Raw genomic sequence first — 24736 nt, 5'->3', positions numbered from 1 at the left:
AAAAATCATGAACTGAGGGAGTTCCTATTGTGGCTCAGCAGTACCGAATACAGCTTGTATCCATGAGGACATGGACTCAATCCCTGGCTTCGCTCATTGGGTTAAGGATCTGGCATTGCCGTGAGCTGTGGTGTAGGTCACAGATGCAGCTCAGATCCCAAATTACTGTGCCTGTGGTGCAGGCTGGCAGCTGTGGCTCCAATTCAACCCTTAGCCTGGTAACTTCCATATGCTGCAGGTGCGTCCCTAAAAAACAAAAAACAAACAAACAAACAAACAAACAAACAAAAACCTTGTACTGAGAATGAACAAGTATTTATTGATAACTAGGCATCCCTTTGTGTTTATTCGGTCAGCCTGCCCACGGTTTTCCAAAAACCAGAAAGGATGAGGTTAACATGGCTTTTCCCTCCTCTGCTTAGAGAAGGAACCCACCCCAGTGGCTGAAGGAATCTGCCCAAGATGTGCCAGCGGCCACAGGTCTGAACGTTTGCCGCCAATACCATGCCAGGGAAGGCTCCAAGTCAGCGGGGCGGCGAGGACCCAGGAATAAGGAGGGCATTGTGCTGCCCGGCGAGAAGGATGATTCTGAGAACAGCTCAGAGAGCACCTCCCTCCAGGCCGACACACCTCTCCCAGCCAGGTGTTTTGTTCCCTTCCCTTCTCGCCCTTTCTCTCCCCGACTGTGAGCAAGGAAATCAGGCCAGCCAGTCCTACCTTTGTTCCTCGTAGGTCTCGATGTGGGGTTTCTTTAAAGCTCTGGTGCTAGCGTGAGCCCTGCCAATGCCACAGAGGAATTTTCTAATCAATGCCAAAGTTGGAGCTCATTAATTTTCGTGCCTGAAAGAAAGAAAACACTGCTTTAGGAACTGGCGTGCTTTGCTTTCTGCTGGAGGAAAGTGAGGCCTCTCTGCAAGAAGATTAATCTAGGTGTGTAGGTGGGTCATTCAGTGAAAACCCAGGCCTGCACGGCCCCAGGCGTGGTCCACACCAGTGGCTGCCTGCTGCCCATGGGCTCAGGGCCAGGCAGGGCCTGGGAGACCTGAGCAGAGGCAGGAGTGAATCCCATCTCTCCCTAAATTCCCACCCAGCACGTTTCCAGAAGGTTCTTCTGCCCTCTCTCTTTCTTCTTATGAAATAGCCATGATTCCTGGAGGGGTCATCCCTGAGGTCAGGTGAGCCATCCTCAATGCATGAACCTGACCTGCCAGGTAAATTGCAGGAATCTTTTTTGTTGTCTTTCTTTTTTAGGGTTGTACTGGTGGCATGTGGAGGTTCCCAGGCTAGGGGTCAAATTGGAGCTATAGCCACTGGCCTACGCCAGTCACAGCAACACCAGATCCGAGCTGCATCTGCCACCTACACCACAGCTCACAGCTATGCTGGATCCTTAACCTACTGAGGGAGGCCAGGGATCGAACCTGTGTCCTTATGGACACTGGTCGGGTTTGTTACCACTGAGTCACAATAGGAACTCCCTGTTGGAATCTTTTTATACAGTATTACACAACTCAAAACTTAATTTTAGGAGTTCCCTGGTGGCCTAGCTATTAAGGACACAGCATTGCCCGTGCCATGGCATGGGGTTGATCCCTTTCCTTGGAATTTCTGTATGACATGGGCGTTGCCAATATAAAACAAAAACAGGAGTTCCCCTCATGGCTCAGTGGTTAACTAATCCGACTAGGAACCATGAGGTTGCAGGTTCAATCCCTGGTCTTGCTCAGTGGATTAAGGATCTGGCATTGCCATGAGCTATGGTGTAGGTTGCAGACATGGCTTGGATCCCGTGTTGCTGTGGCTCTGGCATAGGCCGGTGGCTACAGCTCTGATTAGACCCCTAACCTGGTAACCTCCATATGCCATGGGTGCGAAAAGATGAAAAAACAAAAAAAAATTTTTTTAAACGAAAACAAAACAGGAGTTCCTGTTCCTGCTGTGGCACAAAGGGATTGGTGGTGACTCTGGAGCACTGGGATACAGGTTCAATCCCTGGCCCAGCACAGTGGGCTAGGGATCTGGTGGAATAGGTCACAGTTGCATCTCAGATCTGATCCCTGGCCTGGGAACTCCATATGCCACAGGATGGCCAAAAAACAAACAACCCACTTAATTTTACATTTTATACAGATATGTTTTATACTGTAATATTAAATATTTAATATATATTTTAAAATGTATACTTATTAATAGAAAATAATGTAGAAGGGGAGGCGTGAAAAATGTCATATTTTGTGGCTTGGGACTTCAGGCAATTTTCTACATTTTTCTTGACCCCTTTTCCTGTATTATCTGCATTCTGTATTCATATACCTTACTCTTATGCCATAAAAATAACAATATGATTTCCATTTTTAGAAACCTGCCTTTGTGGATATATTTTGAAGAAGAATGCAAAAATCACATGGATCTTTAATATAAACCTTGTTGCCTTCTTGAGACAGATGGTGTAGAGGCTGGAGCCCCATCCTCAGTGTCCACTTTAACCCTCCCCTGCTAGTAGAGACAGGTTGGTGAAAATATCTAAGAGGCATTGCATGGTAAGTCAGTAACACTTTAGTGTGAATTAGTCTGAGTTCATCTCTCTCTCTCTTTCTCTCTCTTACACACACACACACACACACACACACACACACACACACCCATAGGTGGCACTTAGAACTCTGGGATACTCTATGGACTCACAAGGAGAGAAGGCGTAAAATTTGCCTAAATTAAATTGGCTAACTAAATTCTGCCCAGGCCTGGAATTTTCTTTCCATAGTGGCCAGGGCAGTCAAAAGAAGAGTGTTAGTGGGGCTACAGGCTATGTTCTCATCCTACCAAATCTAATTTGTCTGCAGTGCACATTCAGATCGGAGGCTAGATGGTGGTGCCGAGCAAGCAGTCTACTTGATCTATTAGCTGGTTGAAGGACCTGCCAGGCCAAAAGCAGAGAGCTGAACTCAGTTGCCCTAGCAGGCCCTTTCTGGGTTTTACTATTATACTTTGTTTTTTGCTTCTGGTTTAAAGACTTTCTTCAAAACTCTCACTAATGATTTAAAAAAAAAAAAAAGGCTGATGAACAGAGTTTGAGAAGAGCCATATGATGATTAAGTGGTTGGGGAAAAGATGCAGAAAAAAGGTTTAAGGAGCTGCCATTTCCAGGTCTGGAGGAAAAAAAAAAAAAAAAAAACACAGAGAAAGGGACAGAAGAATGATTTTTAAGTGCCAGGCACTTACTAATCAACTGACGTGCAATCCGTGAACAGTTAGCAGACGCTGGCATTACATGGGGGTGCCTCTGCTCGCCCTAAAGCCAAGAAGACTCAGCCTTTCAGAAAGGAGGACACAAATAAGGAGGAATGATTTAAGACAGACACAGAACGGACTTCCCAAAGCTCAAAGCAGCTCATGGCAGGACTGGAAATCACAGTGGATTCAGAAGGAAAAATATACGATTTAGCCGTTTGAGAAGTTGGTAACATTTGTAGAAGAGTCATAACTCCTGTGCATGGAATCTCAGCAAACTCTACTGCCCAGTTATGCAGGGGGCAGTCTCTAAATGGAGCCAATGATGGGGAAAAACATATTCAGAGGTTTTGAGGATGAAGCAGTTCCCTGAACTCATCAAAGGCAGAGAGAAACCAAGTTCAGTCCAAACCTGCACCCCCATCCACAAGAGAGGGCCTGGCAAATGGAGTGCCCTATTTCAGGATGAATGACCAAAAGGCAGCCCTTGAAAGATGGGCCAGGAGGGGACCGCTCAAGGTCAGGGAGAGCAGGCTTTGGGCAGAGGCACTGCCTGGGCACAGATGGGAATGGGCAGAGCTTGGCGAATGTTGTGGGGCGCTGGCTACGGGAGAGAAAAAGCCAGTCAGGAAAATGAAGACTTGAGGTGGTGGGAGTGATCTAAGGCTCCAGAAAGGGAGGCAAGAAAAGATGGAAGCAGAGGTTCGCTGAGTTTGCTAAAAGTGAGGAGCTAGGTTGGAAAGAGAAGGAGAAAAAAGACAGTTGGATCTTTCACAGCCCTGTAAACCATTTCACTCTATTTACTTTGGCGCATTTACCACAAGCTGAATATTAGTCTAATAAATTAGTGATTGCCTGCCCCCATCCCTACTATACCACAAGTTTACTGAGCGGGGGGCCCTATTTTTCTTGTTCTCTGTTGAATTCTTAGCACCCAGTATAGACCCTAGTGTGACGCAGGGCTCCATAACTATTTACTGAGTGAACAAATACATAAAGTAAACCAGGAAGAGTGGGAAAAAGATTGAGTGTCCTGAGTTCTTCATCATCTTTAAAAAAGAGTTAGGATGTCTAACTAGCTAGGCTAGTAAAGGAGACTTTCTGCTCAGGGATAGAAGATGAAGCCCCATTGTGCCTTTTAACTTGATGGCCCTCAGATTTTGAATCTGAATGTCCAGTGTGAGGCATCTAGACAAGCTAGGCTGACCTCACGGCCACAAAACATTGCTTATAACCAATATATCCCATCTGCAACAGAGGGATACGATTCTAGAATTCCTGGGACACCATAGCTGAACAGATCAACTGAACAGTGTCTTTGTTCAATTAAAATATTTTTTTGACAGCTTATCTACTGCTCGCTATTATCCGAGGAATAGGCTGAAGAGGAAATGCATGGAATCCTGGAAGGACAGTGGAAAGGAGAAAAGTTTCTTTCTTTTTCTTTCTTTCTTTCTTTTTTTTTTTTTTTTTTTGTCCTTTTGCCTTTTCTTGGGCTGCTTCCCATGGCATATGGAGGTTCCCAGGCCAGGGGTCTAATTGGAGCTGTAGCCACTGGCCTACGCCACAGCCACAGCCCCTCGGGATCTGAGCCACATCTGCAACCTACACCACAGCTCACAGCAACGCCGGATCCTTAACCCTTTGAGTGGGGCCAGGGATCAAACCCGCAACCTCATGGTTCCTAGTTGGGATTCGTTAACCATTGTGCCACAACGGCAACTCCAGGAGAAAATTTTCATTAGCTCATGTAGGGTCTGTTATGCCTGCTCATTTCCCCACTGGCTTTTCCATGACAAAAGCAGAGGGTTGTATTATGGAAAGGTGCTATTTTTGCAGTCCCTGAGACTTATTTAACTTAGTCATTCACAGATGTGAAGGCTTGAGCAAGCAACTGCCCTTCTCTGAACATCAGCTGCCTCACCTGTAAACAGGTGATGATAACAATACTTCCCTCTCAGGGTTCTAGTGAGGATCATTTGCAAAGCAATTTCGAAATAGGAAGGTGCCAGGCAAACATTATTCATCTGTTTTTGCCACCAAGTTCTCTTTGGAGACTCACAGCCGGACATCGGGTCGGTTCTCATTTTTGCAAAAATCTTCTATCTCCAAACTCGCTTCCAATGTCTCCCATGCAACAAACCAAACATTTTTGCCCAAGCTATCTTTTATTCCTCTCATTGGCAACCATGAAAATTGGTAGTTGGGTATTGCACTTTCTTCAGGTAGGCTTTATTTTTCTTTCAACAGTTATTATGATCTATCTACAGAGATTTTTCTTTCAGTGTATAACAACATTACTCTGATCTTGAGTAACACTGCTGCAGAATTTAAATTGTCTGGGACATCATAGGTCCTCGGCTCTAGATTTTACCCAAGTATAAGATAAATATGCTGACTGTGGTGTGGAAGGACCCGCACTCTGTTTTAAAAACTTTAAACCTTGAATTTGTATTTAAAGGAGCTTGAAGGGCCCTGTATTCATTAATTCATTTGTTACTCATTCATATAAGAAATATTTATCAGTTTTGGATCATTCTCACTGGGGCTCTGTTCACATTCCTTCTGCCATTCCTGTGCATATCAACAGCCTCTGATTGAGCAGTTCCCATTGTGGCTCAGTGGGTTAAGAACATGACTAGTATCCATGAGGATTCAGGTTCGATCCCTGGCCTCAGTGGGTTAAGGATCCCGTGCTCCTGTGAGCTGTGGCATAGGCCAGCAGCTGCAGCTCCAAATTGACCCCTAGCCCAGAAACTTCCGTATGCCATGGGTGCAGCCCTAAAAAGACCAAAAAAAAACAAAAACAAAAACAAAAAAAACTTCTGATTGCAAACATCATCCACCTTCCTCAGGTCTTTCTTTGGGGTGTGGGCTGGATATGCCAGGAAGAGTCTCCAACCAGTGACAGGAGCTGTAAACAAGTACTCTGCTTCTCCTTGGTCCTCAGGTTGGGTCTCTCTGAGGCATACGCCACCCTGTCTCCCAGGGCCCCTCAGCAGGATTAAGCTCCAGCTGTGCACAGTGCAAACTTGCCGATATTGCTGGTGATTGGCTGGCTTCCTCCCCATTGCTCTTCTCCACTCCCGCCTTGGTCGTTCCTGGGATCACTTTCCACATGAAATGCTTTCACTCAAATCTTTACTTCAAGGAGGGCCAACCTAAGGCAAGGCAAGTGGTTTGGTTTCTTGTTTTCATTTTCAGCCGCCCCCCACAGCATATGGAAGTGCCCAGGACAGGGATCAAATCTGAATCACAGTTTTGACTTACCACAGTTATAGCAACACTGGCTCCTTAATGGAAATCAAACCCGAACAGCTCAGAGACAATTCTGGATCCTTAACCCGCTGCACCCCAGAGGCAACTCCCTAAGGTGAGTTTTTGGCCTTTGGTGTTTGTTTGTTTCTACCAGCATCAAATCGTCGGGTTTGGTGTTCAGGGAACATAATGATGCATCAGATTGAGCCACTGACCCCACCAGGGTGTGAGATGTGCAGAAATTTCAACATGAGTAGTTCATTTTTCTAATATGTTCAAGTCCTGTTGAGTCTGTCTTACACACACACACACACACACACACACACACACACACACACACTCCGCTCCAGTCCAGATGGCCATTATATTCAGGGGAGTGAAGGAGTCAGCCAGGTATATGAGCTGATTGTTGCATTTTTAGGAATGTTTCAAGCAGTTCTTTAAGCACAGCCATTTATTAAAAATTTGATGATATAAGCTTCCAGTGGCACAGATTATATCAAAAACAAAAGTAATAACTACTCAACCTCATCACTTCCTAATTATTTGACTATACTTTACTATTATAGGTACCATTGAGATTATTTACGAAGTTATCGGTGTGGTTTATAAAGGTATGCTATGGCGAATTTCTTCCCATCTTTGTATGTGGTGACTCCGTAGCTTGAAATCAGCTCTGATGGGGGTATTCACACCATAGATATTGGCAAATGCTACAAATTAGGAACATCTCCCTCCCCCTCCCCCATAGCCAACTGTTAAATATTTATCAGCATATCAGCCATATCTTGCTGGAATCTTGCAAAAGCCTCCTACCTGGGAGTTCCCGTCGTGGCACAGTGGAAACAAATCCATCTAGGAACCATGGGGTTGCAGGTTTGATCCCTGGCCTCGCTCAGTGGGTTAAGGATCTGGTTTTGCTGTGAACTGTGGTGTAGGTTGCTCAGATCTGGGTGGCTGTGGCTGTGGCTGTGGCTGGCAGCTGTAGCTCCAATTCGACCCCTAGCTTGGGAACTTCCAAGTACCTTGGGTGCAGCCCTAGAAAGTAAAAAAAAAAAAAAAAAAAGCACGCCTCCTACCTGGTCTTGGGGTCCTCCATTACATATCTTCATATCCTCCTCAATTCCTATTCACCACTGCCAAGGGGATCTTTTAAAAGGCAGGTCAGACTGTATCACTCTCTTGCTTAAAGTTCCTGCTCCTGTTGGCTTCCCGATATGTCCTAAGCCCCAGCACCTTCCTGCTTCCTGGTCTTTGCCTTTCTCTCCCTTTTTTTTTTTTTCTTTTTTTAAATCATTTTGAACAGCTCACAAATGTTTCTATGCATATTTTCAAAAATCATTATTTCCAAACATTCAATCAAATATGCACAAACTCACTGCAGCAAATATGACACTTAAAGATTTAAAATGATAACTAGATACTATTAGCATTTCCAAAAATTCTTATGAAGATCCATCAGATGCTTTCTTTTTTGTTGGCTTGTTTTTTAAAACTTTTTTTATTATAGTTGATTTGCAATGTTGTGTCAATTTCTGCTGTACAGCAAAATGACCCAGTTATATATACATTCTTTTTCTCATCTCTCGTCCTTCCTTCTTGAGCTGCACTCCCACAGCCATCTTTCTGTTCCCTGAACCAGCTGCTAAGCTCCTCCTCACCCCAGGACTTTGTCCCTTATTCTTCCTTCTTTTCAGAAGATCAGTTTCTTTTCATCGTTTGTGTCAACTCAACCATCACCTCCCCAGAGAGGTTTTCTATGATCATCTTCTTCTACCCACTGCCCTCCCCATTCCCAAATCCCTGTCCCTCTTCATCACATCAGCCTCTTCTCTTTCCTTGTAGCCCTTGGCACAATTTTGATTCACTTTGCTTATTTATTGGTTGATCGGTCTACTGTCTTCTCCCCATTAGACTGTGGCCTCCATGAAAGGAAACCCTTTGCCTTGTTTATGGCTATCTCCCCATCACCTAGTGACTGACAGTACCTGCATGGTAGGTACTGAGTTGATTCATTTGTTGGAGGAATAGGTGCACCCTGCTTCCACTCCCCTCCTTGCACTTCCCACTGCACCATTCTCTTCTCAGCTCTCTGCACTTCAGTGGCCACCTTTTCACCCGCTCCCCCGCAAAAAACCCCTGTTTCCTGAAAGTCCTTGGTGATATCTGAGTGGCCATATTTAACACATAATCCAGTCTTCTTCTTGCTGGGTTTCCAGGCTGCATTTAACAGTGTTCGACATTCTTTTTCTTTTTTCTTTTTTTTTTTTTTCATTTTTAGGGCTGCACCTGGGCATATGAAGTTCCCAGGCTAGGTGCTGAATCGGAGCTGCAGCTGGAGTCCACACCACAGCCACGGCAATGCCGGATCCAAGTCACACCTGCAACTTACACTGCAGCTTGCAGCAAGGCCAGATCCTTAACCCACTGAGCAAGGTCAGGGATCAAACCTGCATGGATACTAGTCAGGTTCTTAACCTTCTGAACCATGATGGGAAACTCCAAACAGTATTCACCATTCTTTACTTCTTGAAATTCTCTCCTCTCCATGAACCCGTCCTCTATTTACCTTATCCACCTGTCTTTCTTGGACTCAGTGGTAGATTGCATCAGTGGTGCCATTTCTTCATCCCTGTCCATACTTCTTCTCCCCTTGAATCTGGGCCTATCCATGTGACATGCTTTGATCAATAGAATGAGGTAGAAGCAACCCCAGTCCTAAGCCTTTGAGAGAACTTGTATATTTCTGCTTGTTTTCTTTTGTTTCAACCACCACCCTGAGAAGTAAATGCCCCTTCTAGTTCCTATCCTCAAAGAAAGGAGTGAGCTAAGTTGCAACCTATGACAGCAGTGCCAGATCCTTTAATCCACTGTGCTAGGCTGGGGATCAAACCAGTGTCCTGGCGCTGCAGAGACATCACTGATCCTGCTGCACCACAGTGGGAACTCTGTGGCACTGTGCTCTATCTGCTTCTTCCCATCCCGCTTTTCTACCAATGTTTCCTGTGATCACCCCCCAAATTATCAGGATCTGCTTGCATCCAAACATACATGGTCAGAATCTGCTTCTGGGAAAACCTAAATAGTGTGAATAAGATGAAGGGGGTCTCTGCCCACAACAAGGCCTCCAAGGGCTGTTGGGTCTTTACTAGGTCTGTGTATCACTTCCAGCTGCTTGCCCAACCTGGCAGTGAATTCTAGGCACTCAACAAACACAGGTGAATGAATGAAAGAATGAATGAATGAATGAATGAATCTCCTCTCTAAAATGCAGAGAGTGGAACAATTGTCCTAAAAGAGTACACCCGAGTTCAGAAAGGTTAACTGGTTTACCCATGATCAATTAGAACTAGCTGGTAACATATGCCAGCCAGAAACTGGGATTCTTCGTCTTTTTTTTTTTTTTTTTTTTTTTTTTTTTCATTTTAAGGCCACACCTGCAGCCTATGGAAGTTCCTGGCTTTGCTAGGGAGGGGTCAAATCAGATCTGCAGCTGTCAGCCTCTACCACAGCCACAGCAACTTAGGATCCAAGCTGCAGCTGTGACCTATACCAGAGCTTGCAGTAATGCCAGATCCTTAACCCACTGAACAAGGCCAGGGATCAAACCCACATCTTTGCAGATACTAGGCGGATTCTTAACCCGCTGAGCGACAACAAGAACTCCAAAACTGGGATTCTTGACTTTCATGTCAAGCTGGGGCTCACCACTGGAAAAAGACTGAATGTCAAAAGCTAACCCAGGTTAATTCCTATTGATTAATCATTAATGTGCTAGGGAACTGCTGAGATTAAAAATAGGAATGAATGGTTAATTTCAACTCAGCTGCTCTTTATTTCCTCATGATGACTTATTTCCACATCTTTCCAACAACTTGTTCAAAGGGGAAGGGGGTACGTGAAATTGTCTAAGAAACAGATATTAGGAAGAGGTTCTGCAGCCAGGGGGTTGGGGAGAAGTGGTATGGAGCAGATTAGCTGGCAGCCGCCCTTTGGCCTCTCAGAAAACCTTAATTTCAAAGAAACTGGTTTTGGCTCAATGTTCAGAGTTAGCTTTAAGAGACACTGAGAGAATGGTTAAAAAGCAGGCCTAAAATTATCTTAATTGAAAGTCTTATTTGGTTATGAAGAGTGTTGGCTTACTTGGGTGGAAGGGGGGGAGGAAGTCTTGTAACGAAGTACCATTTGCTCAGTTTTCTGGGAAGTGGGTGAGTTTATCTGGGTCAGGCCCTTTCACCCTCTCCATTGCAAAGAGTAAAACGCCCTAAATAGAATTGCAATTATTGTTCTGCCAGCTGTGGTTTGGACGAGTAACTCAGACTGTGCCTCAGTTGTACCCTCCCTAAAAATGGGTGCACTGACGTTCACCTCCATTCTTTGTGCACCATCTGGCCTTTCCGCCCCCGATTCCTCCATTTACTCAGGAAAATTCCTTCTGGTGCTGACTGAAATATCTTTGAAGATAGCGACGTGCCCTCTCGGGACTGACCGCCAGCAGAACTTGTCCTCACATCCAGGGCCCGGAGGGGGCGCTGCTGCGGGGGCAGTTAGCTGGTTTTAAATAAAGCATTTCTCGCGGCTGTTCCTGTGTTGCGCAACCCTGCTCAGGGTGACACCCACCGCCACCTCAGCCTGGAGGGGTTCAGGGGCGCAGGCGCAGCGCCGCCGGGATTCGAACCTTCCGGGTCCAGCTGGGTCAGAGCCGGCCCCCTGACAGTGACTGCAAGCAGGGCCGAGGGCCCGGAGTGGGCGGGGCCGGCCGGCGCCCCCTCCCCCTTTTGGCTGGGCGTTCCGGCCCCGCCCCGCCCCCGCGCCGGCCCGAGCGTCGCGCCGCTCGGCTCCGCCCCTCCATGGCCCCGCCCCCGCGACTCCCCGCAGCTCCTCCCCTCTCCCATTGGCCGAGGCGGAGACCCTCCTCTCCGCCCAATGGCCGCCGCAGCGTCTCGGCTTCCCGCGTTCTGACTGGCCAGCGACAGGCAGAGTGGCGGGGCGCGGACCAATGGGGAGAGGCGACTCGATGAATGGCTGGCCCGGGTGGGGAAGGCAGGAGGCGGCGATCCTGGCGGAGGGGGCCGTTCGCCAGCTCCGAGGCAGAAAGTGCCACGACTCCACACGCGCGCACGCAGCCAGCGAGCGGCCGGAGCGGACGGCAGACGGGGCGGGCGGCGTCGAGGTCGCGGCGCCTGCAGCTGCTCGGAAGCGGCTTTTCGGCGGAGGCTCAGCCGTCTCCTCTTTCCCGGTTTCGCGGCGGCGGCGGCGGCGGCGGCGGCTCCTGCCCTCTCGCTCTCCCTCCCGCGTCTCCCGCTGCAGGTAAGAAACTTGGCCCGGCCCTGCAGCAGTAGCTGCGGCTCGCGGGCTGGGCCGTCGGGGCGCCGAGGCTGGGGCCGGGGCCGGCCGCGCCGCGAGTGACACGTCTCCTTGGCGGCCCCTCCCCCGGCGGCGCCGCCCGCCGTCGCTATGGCCGTGGACCCTCGGGGTTGGGACAGGCCTGGGGGGGGGCGTGTGCTGAACCGAACCCCGTGCAGGGGCGTCGGCCGAACGCGTCCGCAGTGTGGACCCCACGCCCCTCGCCGTCGGCTGGACCTGCGGCGGCCCCGCTGCGCGACGTGGCCACCCCTCCTTCCCCGCCGGGCCGTCGGGCCGGCTGGCGCGCACCGAAGTTGGGTGAAGAAAGTTGGCGGCGGGGCGGGGCGGCCCACAGCTGGCGAAGGAAGGGGTTAAGTTTCGGGAAGCGGCCGGATGACGTTGCCGGGCTGGAGTCCGGGCTGGAGGGGGTGGGGGGGCGGGCGGAAGGCGGCGGAGGCCGGCCGGGGGGAGGGGGCGGGATTGAATGGGGGCCCCCGCCGGGTGAGAGCGCTTGGCTGCAGGCTGCGACCCGGGGGCGCGGCGGGGTCCGGGCGGCCCCGACGGGGCGGGCAGGGGACTTAGGGCTGCGGGGGACGCCGTGCGGGGACCGGGACGGTCCAGGTCCGGACGCCCGGCGGCCGCGGTGGCAACTTCCCGAAGTGCTGGAGGCGTCTCCCTGCTCCCCCTGGCGGTGGGGCCGGGGGCGCCTTTTCCCCGGCCGGGCTGCGCGAACCTCCAGGCGCGAGGGCTCCCGGCGCGGGGACTGGGGCACCCCGAGCCATTCCTGGCCCGCCCCTTCGCGCCACGATGAATGGACTTGCGGTGCCAGGCCCAGGCGGAAGCGGCATCTCCGGCCCGGCCGGCCAAGCACGCTGGCACCCGGCCTGGCGCCCGCCCAGGGCCGCCAGGCTCCCTGGCCGCGCCCTGGGCAGGGGAAGGCGGGATGGGGTCTGCGCTTCCAGTGAAGCATCTGGGAAGCCTTGGGGACCTCTCCCCAGATTATAGGTCGCAAATGGTAGCTCGCTGTGGTGTCAGGGTTAAAGGGAATGCGCCTCTGAAAGCCTAGCACCTTTGAGAGTGACCTCGGCCAAGCTCTTTCACTACAGTGTCCACTTCCACGTGTGAAAAACGGGACTGCCTATCTTTTCTATTTGAGAGAAAAGCTGTGACAACCCAGCACATGTAGGGAGTAGTCAACAAGTGTTGGCTGTTACTGCTGGATGAGTTTCTAGGGGTTTGGGGGGCTGGGGAGTTAAGTGGGCTCCGGGTTGTGCTCCAGCCTGCTTGCTGCAGACTTCAGGCTTGCCACGTCTCAGGGTCTGGATTCCACCCTCATACCACGCTTACAGACCCTCTGCTCAGCTTTCTTAACCTCTCTGAACCTGGATTTCCTTATCTGTAGCCTGGAGATAGACTCACCCACTCACAGTAGGGTCGGGAAGCCCCCCAGGTAAGTGCTGGGAAAAACTGGAACGTTGTGCAAACACTAGGCACTTTGGCAATAATTCCTGGAGGTCAGAGGTCAGCAGAGACTAGGAAGCACTGGGGAAATGAAACTTTAAAGGTTCTGGGGAGCCTCCCAGGTCACTGTTTGCCTGGTGTGCTGGAACCATCAGAGCAGGGGCGTCTGGATGGCTTTTCTGGAGTTTGGGGAAGTGGACCCAGTGGGGCCTCAGGCCCCAGGCCAGAGATCTTCCTGACTCTGGGTATTGAGTGTCCAGCACCTCCAGGCAGGAGAGCTGCCTGTTTTACAGCAGCCCTGCGTGGTCTATCAGGGAACACTCTGCCTTCGCCCGGACACTTTCCTCTGTGCTTGGTCGGTCATCTTAACTTGCCGTTAATCTGACACCGGCAAAGGCTTGGTGATCCTGCAGTGTCTCAATTCCTTTATGAACTCTGCAAAGGTCAGCCCCACTCTAGGCTGCCAACTTGTTTCCCTTCCAGAAAGAAGCTTCCGGTTCTGAGGTCCTGGGGATGCCACTTCCCTCTCTGTGAGCAGAGGACGAAAGCTGGAGGCAGCTGTAGAGCAGTGCATGCATATCTGGCTTGCAGGGTTTCTGGGCCTGTGGACAAGGCTGGGGCTGGGGACAAGGTGGGGAGAGGGGGACAAGAAAGGTGTCTTGAGGTCTAGAAACAGAGTGTCCAGTGTGTAAGGCCAGAGGTGCTATGTTGTAACTGAACTCTTTTCTTTCACAGTTAGGAATCAGCCTCTGAACATCTATACAGAGATGAAGAAGTTAGATTGGTACCTTGGTACATGAATGTTTTAGGGGCATGGCAGAGTTTTAAATAAATCCTGAATCTTGAGTCACATTTGAACAGTTATGTTCTTTGCCGAAATGAGGCCTAAGTCAACAGGCTGTAGCGATTATACAGCACCACATTCCACATGAGTGGTTGAATGCATGGAATTTCGTTGGAATACTGGTTTATTACGTATCAGGGCCACCTTTTAAAAACGCCAGGACCTGATTCTTCTTACTTGTGCTCTTATCCAAGAAGCTGTATCTAGGAGGTGAGTGACACGTAGGCTGAGAGTCAGCAGTTCTTTCGACAATCTAGATTTTTCCTTGCCGAAATCTTGTTGCAGGAGACAAAAAATAATAGTCCGATTAAGAAGGTGGAGACAGAGCTGTCCACGTGTACATCCTGCTTCTGTTGTGGTTAAGGCCTGGCCCGTAGCAATGAATGTCAGAATGAGGTGGAACGCTGTCCTCGTTACGTTTCCTCATCAGTTATTCAGCTCTCTAATTGGACAACAAAGCTGAGCCCAACTCGATTTTTAAGGTTTACTGTTTTTTGTTTTTTTTTTTAATCTTACTTATGGCCACAGCAGCGGCATATGGAAGTTCTCAGGCTAGGGGTTGAATTGGAGCTGCAGCTGCAGCTGCCAGCCTACAGCCACAGCCATGCCAGATCCAATCCGTATCTGCGACCTACACCACAGCTCATGGCAACAATGGATCCTTAACCCATTGAGTGAGGCCAGGGATTGAACCCATATCCTCATGGATACCAGTCGGGTTCGTTACCACTGAGCCTCAGTGGGAACTCTGAGGTTTATTCACAGGATTGATATACATCTGGGCCTCTCAGCAGCCTTTTTCTGCAGAGTAGGCATGGTTGTTCCCATTCTGTGGATGAGAACATGGAGGCCAAAAGGTCAGGTGGTCATCAGGCTGGTTCCTGCTGCCCAACTGCTGGGTGGTGTTGCCCCGGCTTTCTAAATGTTCACCTCCAGGCCATATAGGTCTGCACCCACTGGGATCAGAACTCACCAAGGGAGCACACAGAACCGGAGGGCGGAAGTGAAGAGCTTCAGTGTAAGGCGGATGGGGAATCAGAGTGAAACATGGTGGTGCCAAGAAAGTGGTTTTCTTCCTCAGGTGTCGCCACACCTTCACCTGCTCTACAAACTAGCAAACCTCATTCTTATCTGAAGACGCTCTCATTGAGAACCGATTGTCTATATGGTAGCCACACAGTCATAGTCAAGCTTAATTAAAGTCAAATAAAGTTAAAATTCAGTTCTTGGTCACTGAAGTGCCTGACGCCATGTGTTGGTCAGTGCAGATTTCAGATCATTTCCCTCATTACAGAGAGTACACTTGGACAGCACGGGTCTAGAGGGAGCTGGTATCCTGTGAACATTCAAGCCTCTGTTCTTGATCATGGAGGGATATGGTCACGTTAGACCGTCTGAAATGTCCATCCTGTAGGTCAGAAACAGTTGACTAGAGGCAGTTCCCGCACTTCAGCGTAATAAGAAGTCGCCTTTAGAAAGCAATTATTCCGACTCTTTGTGTGCATTATAAATTGCTTATTAAGGAGAAAAGGGGAGGAGGGGACAGCACACACAGTGGCCCTTGCTCCAGAGAGGTTCTGACTCAACACCGGCAGCATCCAGCTGGTCAAATGTACCAGACATGGAGAAGAGGTCTTGGGCAGAAAGCATGTGGCTTGTAGGGAAAGTGAGGACTTGGGCAAGAAGGCGCTGCTTCGCATTATGGAAGATGGGCTCGTGGCCTGCCTACGAGGCTGTTTTCCTAGGTGCTGGAGTTCTGATGAGTCTCCTGAACCAGGCAAGCTGACTCCCCTGTCTAAAGGCCAGATGCAGCTGGTGTGGTTCCTTTAATGCCGTAAGTGACATGTATGTCCTACCTGTCTGGCAACGGGAAGCAACTTTGATTTATAAGGAAAGTTTTATAGTTTCTAAGTTTGATGATTTTGGCAAAACTGGAGCAGCTGCCAGTCCCCAAACCTTGCACATTCCAGTGTACTGGTGTTTGCCTGCTTGGCTGCCGTAGGTTGTCTCTGGGGTTTTTTTTTGTGGTTTTTTTTTTTTTTTTTTTTTTTTTTTGCAGGGCTTTATTCTAGTCCATATAACTTTGAAAAGATCGCTGGATAGTATTTGGGGAGAAATTTTGAATTCTTGGCTGTACCTAGTTGTCTCCTCTTAGTACTCCCTGTAGAATAAGGTCAAACCAGTTAGCAAAGGACCCGGAATGATGGGCAGCTGCTTTCTTGTTGGTCAGAGAGGAGGTCCACCAAGATTGTGCCAAAGGTTATCAGCTATTTGGAGTGAAATCTTAATTCCGAAGCTTTAATTTTATACCCTGACCCCTGGTTGAGGTGTGAGCGAATCAGGTCTGTTTCAGGTTTTTTTTCCCCCTCTAACATATGCTCTTTATTAAACATATGTAACTTTCCTTCAGTATATAATATAGAAAATTAAAGCCTCTAACACTAGATAATCTACAACTGTAGAGTTTCTATTTCTAATTTTTGCTATGCACATCACAATACATCCTTGTTTCAGGCTATCTTGAGACTAGTTCCACAGTGGGGCCCTGCGTGGATTGAACGTGGCCACCAGCACATGCGGTTTGGCCAGCGCCATGCTACTAAACAACTGAGCCAACTTTTAAAAATGGAGAATTTGTTGTTAAAATATAGCTTTGGGGGTGCTCTTGGGGAAAAAGGGAATTTCTGGGCACAGTGGGTCTGCTTTCTTGGGTGCAGCCGTGGGCCGTGATCACAGCTGTGGACTGTGGTCGCCCTCTCTGGGCAGGGCCTGCACTCGCCTCTCCAGCATCCTTACTTCGCTCACAGTACGAGCATGGGCACTGGAGGTCCCTGAGGGGCACTGTGTACCCACATCTGAGAGCAAAGAGGGGTGTGACCTAAGTGGTCACCAGTGTCCCCCACTGAGTGGCACCTTGGGGCCGGGCGGCCAGGGGGATGCTCTGGTCTGGGGTTCTAGTCCCCAATAAAGTGCTGTGACCTTGGACATTTCTCTTTCCTGGGCTTCAGTTTCCTCCTGATGTGAAATGAAACTAGGCCAGGTGGCCCCATCTTTCAGGCCACACACCTTGGTTTATCTTTAACTCCTTGCTTTCTTGTACGGCAGCAGATCCTTCCTCACCGCATGCCCCATGCCCACCCTGGTGCAGACCCCTCTCACCTCCTGGGTTATTTCACTGCTTCTTAAGTGCTCTGCCTGCCTCTGCCCTTTTCCCCCACCTTCTAGTCTGTTCCCAGAGCAGGTCATGTCACCCTGGTGTTCAACACCCTCCTGGCCTCCAAGGGTCCCACTTTCACTCTAGCTCCACTGCTGCCCTCCCTTCTGTCCTCTGCTCCAGTCACACTGGCCTCCCTCTGTTTCTCAGGCATGCTTCTGCCTCAGGGCCTTTGCACATGCTCTTGCTCTCCATGGGGAGCTTTTTTCTAGACAGTGACACAGCGACATGAGTTGCTCCCCCACTGGCTTGAGGTCTGTGCATTGTTATCTCCCTGCCCATCCTATTTAGAGTGACAGCCCCTGATGACCCCCGCCCCACTTCTCTGCATGGCTTCCTCTTTATTTTGGCCACCTGATGTGTCGCACATGTGACTGTCATTTCTGCCATCAGAGCGTAAACTCTACCAGTGCAGGCAGGAGCCTGCTTTGTTCTCCCCTAGTGTCCCTAATGTCACGAGCAGCAACAGCACAGAGGAGATGCCCGCTCTTGCCCAGGTAAGAGAGAGATGATTTTCTCGTGCTCATGTTGTGTGAGTATTTTATCATTTAGCCTCAAGTAATCAGGATTCCTAGAGCATCAAACATAAAACACAAAAAACACTGTCCAAAGCCAAGTGATTTTTGGACTCCCTCCAGCCTGGCTCCAGTTGAGAAATTGACAATCACTCATGGAGGGCGCTGTCGGATGGGGCCATCCTGCCCGCCAGCAGAAGCCAGGCTCTGCAGTGACCCTTAGCAGAAGGCCTGGGCCTTGGCTCTGTCCCAGGTGCCCTGCACCGGCAGGCTGGGTGTCCTGTTCTCAGCGCTACCTGTTTGTCCACTGCCCATCATCCCCGAGGGGGCCTCACTGGGACCCGGCTCCTCCCAGGTGTTTGCACGATTCCAAGGGACTTGGAGTCCAGCAGCCTTGATTCTGCCCCCCGACCCCCACCCCCTGCCCGGCTGCTGAACTACATGGGACTTACAGGGTAGCCGAGCATGTATCTCCACGATAACCTCGCTGGGAAAGAGTGTTATTTCTGGCTTGAACAACATGCTGCACTCAGGGTTGGATCTTGTGTTTAGTAAGCCAGAGTGTTCCTTGGTGCTAGGAGGGGAGATTTTCTTTTCTCGTGGTTTTCATTCCAGTCGCCTTTCTTCGAGTCACACTTTGTCAGACCAAGGAGTAAGAGAGGTGAAGCTCCTGCCTCCCCAGATGGAGGAGGACCTGTGCGCTGGAGCGGGAGGTGGGGGATGGTTGAAGCAGCTGATGGTTGAGGCGGGTGGTCTCCTTACTCAGAGCCCACTCCGGGCTGAGCCCCTGCCCCTCGCTTCACCTCCTTTCTTCCTGCTTTTGGTTTGAGGCAAAACAATGAAAAGTAGATCTCAGATTCCTGGCCCTTTCCGACTGGAGGGTCTGGCCTGCTCACTTCACTCAGACCCCAGGTTCTGGCCCTAAGCCCAGGCGGTATGCTTTTTTAGAACTTTTCATTCAGTGGTTAAACTTTCCAACTCAACTGTGGCAAAAACTATTTTTTTTTTTTTTTTTTTTTTTTTTTTTTTTGTCTTTTGTCTTTTGCTGTTGTTGTTGCTATTTCTTGGGCCGCTCCCGCGGCATATGGAGGTTCCCAGGCTAGGGGTCGAATCGGAGCTGTAGCCACCTGCCTACGCCAGAGCCACAGCAACGCGGGATCCGAGCCGCGTCTGCAACCTACACCACAGCTCACGGCAACGCCGGATCGTTAACCCACTGAGCAAGGGCAGGGACCGAACCCGCAACCTCATGGTTCCTAGTCGGATTCGTTAACCACTGCGCCACGACGGGAACTCCAACTATTTTCTTTTTAATTAAGACTCATCCTAAAAGAAAAAAAACCCCCAAATCCTTCATCCTGAATAGGAATTAGATGTGGCTGTATTTCTGTTGAATACATCTTTCATTTCTTTGTGAGTTCTAGATCTTTCTAGTAATAAGAAAGAAAACTCATCCTTTGGGGAGTTTAGTAGTAACCACAGTGACTGAAGGACGAGTCCATGCTGAAGAGTGAGCAGGTCACTGACACCGTTAATGACAGTCTTAAACGGTCTTACCGGTGACATGTCGGTTGCATTGACAAGGTCTGCTGTGGCCACGGCAGAAGCCCAGCCCCTCTTTTCTGTGTTGTCACTCCCCTCTCCAGCGGGAAGCTCCGAGCCTTTCTCTGAACAGTTTGGTTTCAGAAGCCGCTGAGGGCAGTGCCGTGGGCATAGCCACGGCCAATGAGGGTCTGTGGGACCATGAAGTACCCACCTTGACCTTAGTCCCGGCGTCCCCTCTCTTGGTGGGAGCAGCATGGTGAACGCACGTGAGAGGGCTAGGAGGTGGCAGAGCACATGCTGTGACAGACCCTTCAGGCATTAAAGATGCTCCTCCTCAAGAGTGTGTGATTCATTTTCCTCCCAAAGTTGTTATATGTATATACGTGTGTGTGTGAATATATGTGTGTGTATATGTGTATATATGTGTGTTTCTGTGTGTATGTCTGTACAAAAAACATATGCAGAAAATTTGTATGTATTAACTCCTTATAAAGTAAGTTAGACATACACACTGTCTTGAGTTCACAGCTCCTTGAACTTATACAAAGTAGCCCCCTGTTTAACTAGCAGCATAGAAAATACCCCCAGCAAGCTTCTCCCGTGCCGTCTCGGTGGCTGACGTCCACGAGGGTGACTGCCTTCCTGACCTTGATTCCTTCTGCCTGCCCGTGAACTCGGGGTAAAAGGAGTCACGGGCATGTGCTCTTTGGGGTCCTTCCTTTGACATTGCCCATGGGAGTGAGGTCCTGCCGTGCTGCTGGGCTCATTATGGCCATTCCTGTTGCTGTCTGTTCTCCTTGTGTCACTGCGGAGGGGCGCATGGATAGTCCCATTTGGGGGCTTATGTTACAACATACTGTAAATTACATTATATTATAAATTAGTCTTGCCCCTGACTTTGGTGACTGCCTGTCCACACTTCACGGGGCCTATTCCTGGGCTTGGAGCTGCAGGCCACACACAGGCGGATGCCCGGCTTTGGACGAAGTACCAGACTTTCCCCAGAGTGCTGGTCCTAATTTGTACTCCCTCCAGCAGTTTGGAGAGCTGGGAACATGGTCTGCAGTGGCTGGCTTGGAAAGGATCCGGGATGAGTTACCATTGCTGGTGATAAGAAGTACCTCCCTCATGCTGCGTTCTCCTGTGTCCTAGAAATGGGAGCCTTTGGTCGCGGAATTCGACAATCAAAGATGGGCCTCTGCAAAGGGCTTGTGAAGAAGGCTCAGATTTTACTGGGGGGTGAGCAAATGCTGTCTCTTAACGGCAAATCCAAGCAGAAAGGCAGCCCTTTGCAGTAGTTAAATGAGGGGAGGAGTTGACAGAGCTTTGATTTGCAGGTAGATTCTTCATCAGAGACCCCCCACACCCACGCTGGGCCCACACAGGTAAACATAGTGAATGTCGGAGTATTAAGTGGAATTTTTCAAAAGCAAGGAACCAGCAGTTGGGTACCAGAGGCCGTCCAGCCTGATCCACATACTTCTAACCTGAGTATCTGTCCACCTCTCAGGATGCTGTGCAGAGCCCAGGGTCGATGGTGACGGATACCAGGCAGGCTCCCCTCCTCCTGCAGTGGACGTGGCTCCAGGTTTGGGTCTCGAGGTCTCCCTAGCACAGCAGCCCTCTTGTCCTGTTGCATGGATGATCTGTTCCTTTCAGAGCTTGCCCAGCTGGGATTTGGTTTATTAGGAATGACAGCAGCGCCCAATGTCAGTAGCTTAGAAAAGTAAGGGGGCGCTGTGTTCTGGTCAGGGGCTGGCTAGGTGACTTGGACCAGTCTTCTGACTGGTGGGGCAAGTACTATAGGACAGATTAAAAAACACCACCTCCAGAAAGCATTGAACAGCTTGGGAGATGTTGAGGAAGGTAATGAGAAGACCGAAGCCATAGTGCAAGGGGTAACCTGGGCAGTGAGCACAGTCCTGGGGGCATTTGATGAACTAGGCAAACTCGATTCTGCTGGCATTGGCACAGAGGTCAAGGTGGGCAGGGTGGTGGAAATGTGCCCCTTAGAGCTGTAGCCAGTGAGGACCACTGCACCTCTAGGGCGAAGGTGAGTCAGAAGTAAGCCCATTCCCCTCCTGAGATGTCTTACAAGTTGTCCCTCATCAGATCCCGTGACCCGAGTGACAGGATGTTCTCGAGCTGCTGTGATTCTGTCTGGAGAGTGCTCCTGGGCCAAGGCACAGGCAGGCAGGTCTTCGGAGGACTACACCTCTGTGCGAGGCTCAGAGAATCTCCAGGTGTAGTTTTCAAGGAAAATGAGCATCCCTGGTTGGGAATAACCAAACACATAGAGTGCCCAGCTCAGTGCATGAGGACCGGGGGAGCATCTATGAAAACGGTCGTTAATGAGTGGTTGACACAGAGTTGAAACGTGCTTTTTACACTACTTAAAGTAATAGACGGCACTGAAAATACCTACAAAGAAAGGAAACTAATGACTGAGCCGATTTCAAAAAGGAATCAGGTGCAGTTTTCTGGACATGGGCAGCTCAGTCACTGTAGTTAAAAACCCAACAGATTGAAGACAGTGACTGAACTGAAAGACAGAGCAAGAAGTTCGTATTTCATCTTAGAACCAAATGGGTGAGTAGTTTATAAGCCCGATTAGGAATCAGGGAAGAGAGGAGTTCCCCGTTGTGGCTCACAAATCTGACTAGGAACCATGAGGTTGTGGGTTCAATCCCTGGCCTCGCTCAGTGGGTTAAGGATCCGGCCTTGCCCTGTGCTGTGGTGTAGGTCACAGATGCAGCTCGGATGCCACGTTGCTGTGGCTCTTGTGTAGGCCAGCAGCTACAGCTCTGATTCGACTCCTAGCCTGGGAACCTCCATATGCCGCGGGTATGGCCCTAAAAGGACAAAAGACCAAAAAAAAAAAAAAAAAAAAAAAAAGAATCAGGAAGGAGAGACAGAAGTGTGTCTGCTGGGGGTTCCAGGAGAGGAGAGATGATGGGGCAGAGCCTTTGTTGCACCAGGTAAGGCCTGAGAATTTGCAGAATGGATGAGACACCCATCCAAACAGGAAAACAAAACAAAACAAAAAAACAAAAAAAAAAAAACCCACCATAAAGATATTATACTTCGTTTTAATAATCCAGCTCTTATTTACAAAAGACAGGGTGAAAATAAAAGAATAGAAGACATATTATATAAACATTATTAAAGCTGGTGTTATGTTACTGTTATATAAAATATACTTTAGCGCACAAAAAAGGTGTTACAGGGTGAAAGGCTCACTTCCTACTGATGAAAGTTTGATTTAGCTTAAAGATTTGGAAGTTTTAACTTTGGGTCCGTCTTATTAATGTAATCAAAAATGTAAAGCAAAAATTGGCAGAACTACAAGAAGTGGTCAAATCTGTAATTATAGTAGGGGATTTTAGCACATCCTCTCAGTAATTGACAGCTAAGCAGACAAAAACCAATAAGGATTAATACTTGGGTCAGAATTAGGCATGTGCTCTGTGACTGTATGTAAACAAAACAAATAAAATACTGCAGCCAACTAATGCATATTTGACTTCACATTTTTCAAAGATTGGCTAAATCCAGGACCTTAAACTCAGTCTCAACAAGGGATTGAAATTATATAGAGCAGATGGTCTGACCACAATTCAGTTAAACTAGAAATGTGAATAAAAAGGTAAATAGAAAATCTCCAGGGAGTTCCCGTCGTGGCGCAGTGGTTAACGAATCCGACTAGGAACCATGAGGTCGCGGGTTCAGTCCCTGCCCTTGCTCAGTGGGTTAACGATCCGGCGTTGCCATGAGCTGTGGTGTAGGTTGCAGACACGACTCGGATCCCGCGTTGCTGTGGCTGTGGTGTAGGCCAGTGGCTACAGCTCCTATTAGACCCCTAGCCTGGGAACCTCCATATGCTGCGGGAGCGGCCCAAGAAATAGCTAAAAAGACAAAAAAAAAAAAAAAAAGAAAAAGAAAATCTCCGTGTATGTGGAAATTTTAAAAAGATGCTTCTAGCATTTATTTTTTTGGCCAAAAAAAAGGGAAAACATAAAATGTTTTGAAATGAATAATAATGAAAATACTGCACATCAAAACTTGTAGGATGTAGCTAAAACATGACTTACAGGGAAATTTATAAATTTAAATACATATATCAAGAAAGAAAAGATGAAAATTAATGAGCTAATAAGCATCTCCAGAAGTACAAAGTCAAAATAAACTAATCAGAAGGAAGTAACAATGAGAAGGGATTAAAGAAACAGGAAAGCAAGAAAACAGGAGTTCCTGTTGTGGCTCAGCAGGTTGAGAACACAACATATTGTCTTTGAGGATGCAGGTTTGATCCCTGGCCTTGCTCATTGGGTTAAGGATCTGGCATTACTGTGAGCTGTAGGGTAGGTCACAGATGTGGCTCGGATCTTGCGTTGCTGTGCCTGGGGTATAGTCCAGCAGCTGAAGCTCCAGTTCAACCCCTAGCCTAGGAACTTCCATATACCGTAGGTGTGGCCCTAAAAAGAAAAGAAAAAAAAAAAAAAGAAACAGAAACAGAAAACAAATAAATACACAGTAGAGAAGTTCCACAGAGCCAAAACTTCATTCTTACCAAAGATGAAAAATGTTGGGAAATATCAAGCAAAATTGGTCCAGAAAGAGGCACAAATTATATCAAGAATGTAAAATGGGACTTCACTACAGATGCGGTGACATTAAAAAAAAAAGATGAGTGGTTATTATAAACAACTTGTGCTAAATAAAAATAAATCAGTGTCATGGGTGTTTGTTGAAATCTGGAGGATCCAGAAGAGGGGGCTAGACCACACACTGTCCATAGAAGACTTCTTTGTCCCGTCTCAGCAAGGTCCAACAGCGTAAATACATTTCTGGGGCAATACAGCTTACCAGCACTGAGCAAAGAGGAGACTCAGGCACTTGATGAAGAGGATGTCTACAGGAATGCCCAGATGCCAGCAGGATGCTCACATCTTACCTTTCTCAGATCAGGAAGAACAGAATGCCTGCTGACACTCCTCTGGAGCAGTGCCGGGGGTCATGCCCTGTGCAAAAATTCAAGAAAAGTGAAGCAGAAGATAGGAAGATTGAGAAGAAGGGAACAAAACTTCACAGGCAGTGTGCTTATACATGTAGAAAAAAATTATTATTATTGTTATTATTATTTTGTCTTTTTGTCTTTTTAGGGCTACACCCACAGCATATGGAGGTTCTAAGGCTAGGGGTCTAATCGGAGCCACAGCCACGCCAGATCCGAGCCACATCTTCGACCTGCACCACAGCTCATAGCAACACTGAATCCTTAACCCACAGATCGAGGCCAGGGATTGAACCAGCAACCTCATG

The 24736-nt window shown here is 48.7% G+C and overlaps 1 protein-coding gene and 1 long non-coding RNA gene across 3 annotated transcripts in view; both read left to right on the top strand.

Moving 5' to 3' along the window:
* The window catches only part of LOC110257434 (uncharacterized), a 98118-nt gene extending 96530 nt beyond the window's left edge, over window positions 1-1588 (top strand). Inside the window, exon 3 of the long non-coding RNA XR_014832854.1 lies at window positions 423-1588. This is a non-coding gene — a long non-coding RNA (uncharacterized LOC110257434). The remainder of the gene's footprint in view (window positions 1-422) is intronic.
* Window positions 1589-11581: 9993 nt separating this feature from the next.
* RRBP1 (ribosome binding protein 1) overlaps window positions 11582-24736 on the top strand; it is a 65677-nt gene continuing 52522 nt past the window's right edge. For both annotated transcript variants that reach the window (XR_014832851.1, XM_021078037.2), the window contains exon 1: window positions 11582-11799. The gene's annotated coding sequence lies outside the window, so the exon portion shown is untranslated. The remainder of the gene's footprint in view (window positions 11800-24736) is intronic.

Source organism: Sus scrofa, chromosome 17 (genome assembly GCF_054392235.1).
Source record: "Sus scrofa isolate SSC_HxYL_T2T_F1_AM1 chromosome 17, Sscrofa_HxYL_maternal_Yorkshire_Landrace_v2.0, whole genome shotgun sequence".
In the NCBI taxonomy this organism is placed as follows: domain Eukaryota; kingdom Metazoa; phylum Chordata; class Mammalia; order Artiodactyla; family Suidae; genus Sus; species Sus scrofa.
This window is presented reverse-complemented; position numbering and strand designations above follow the sequence as displayed.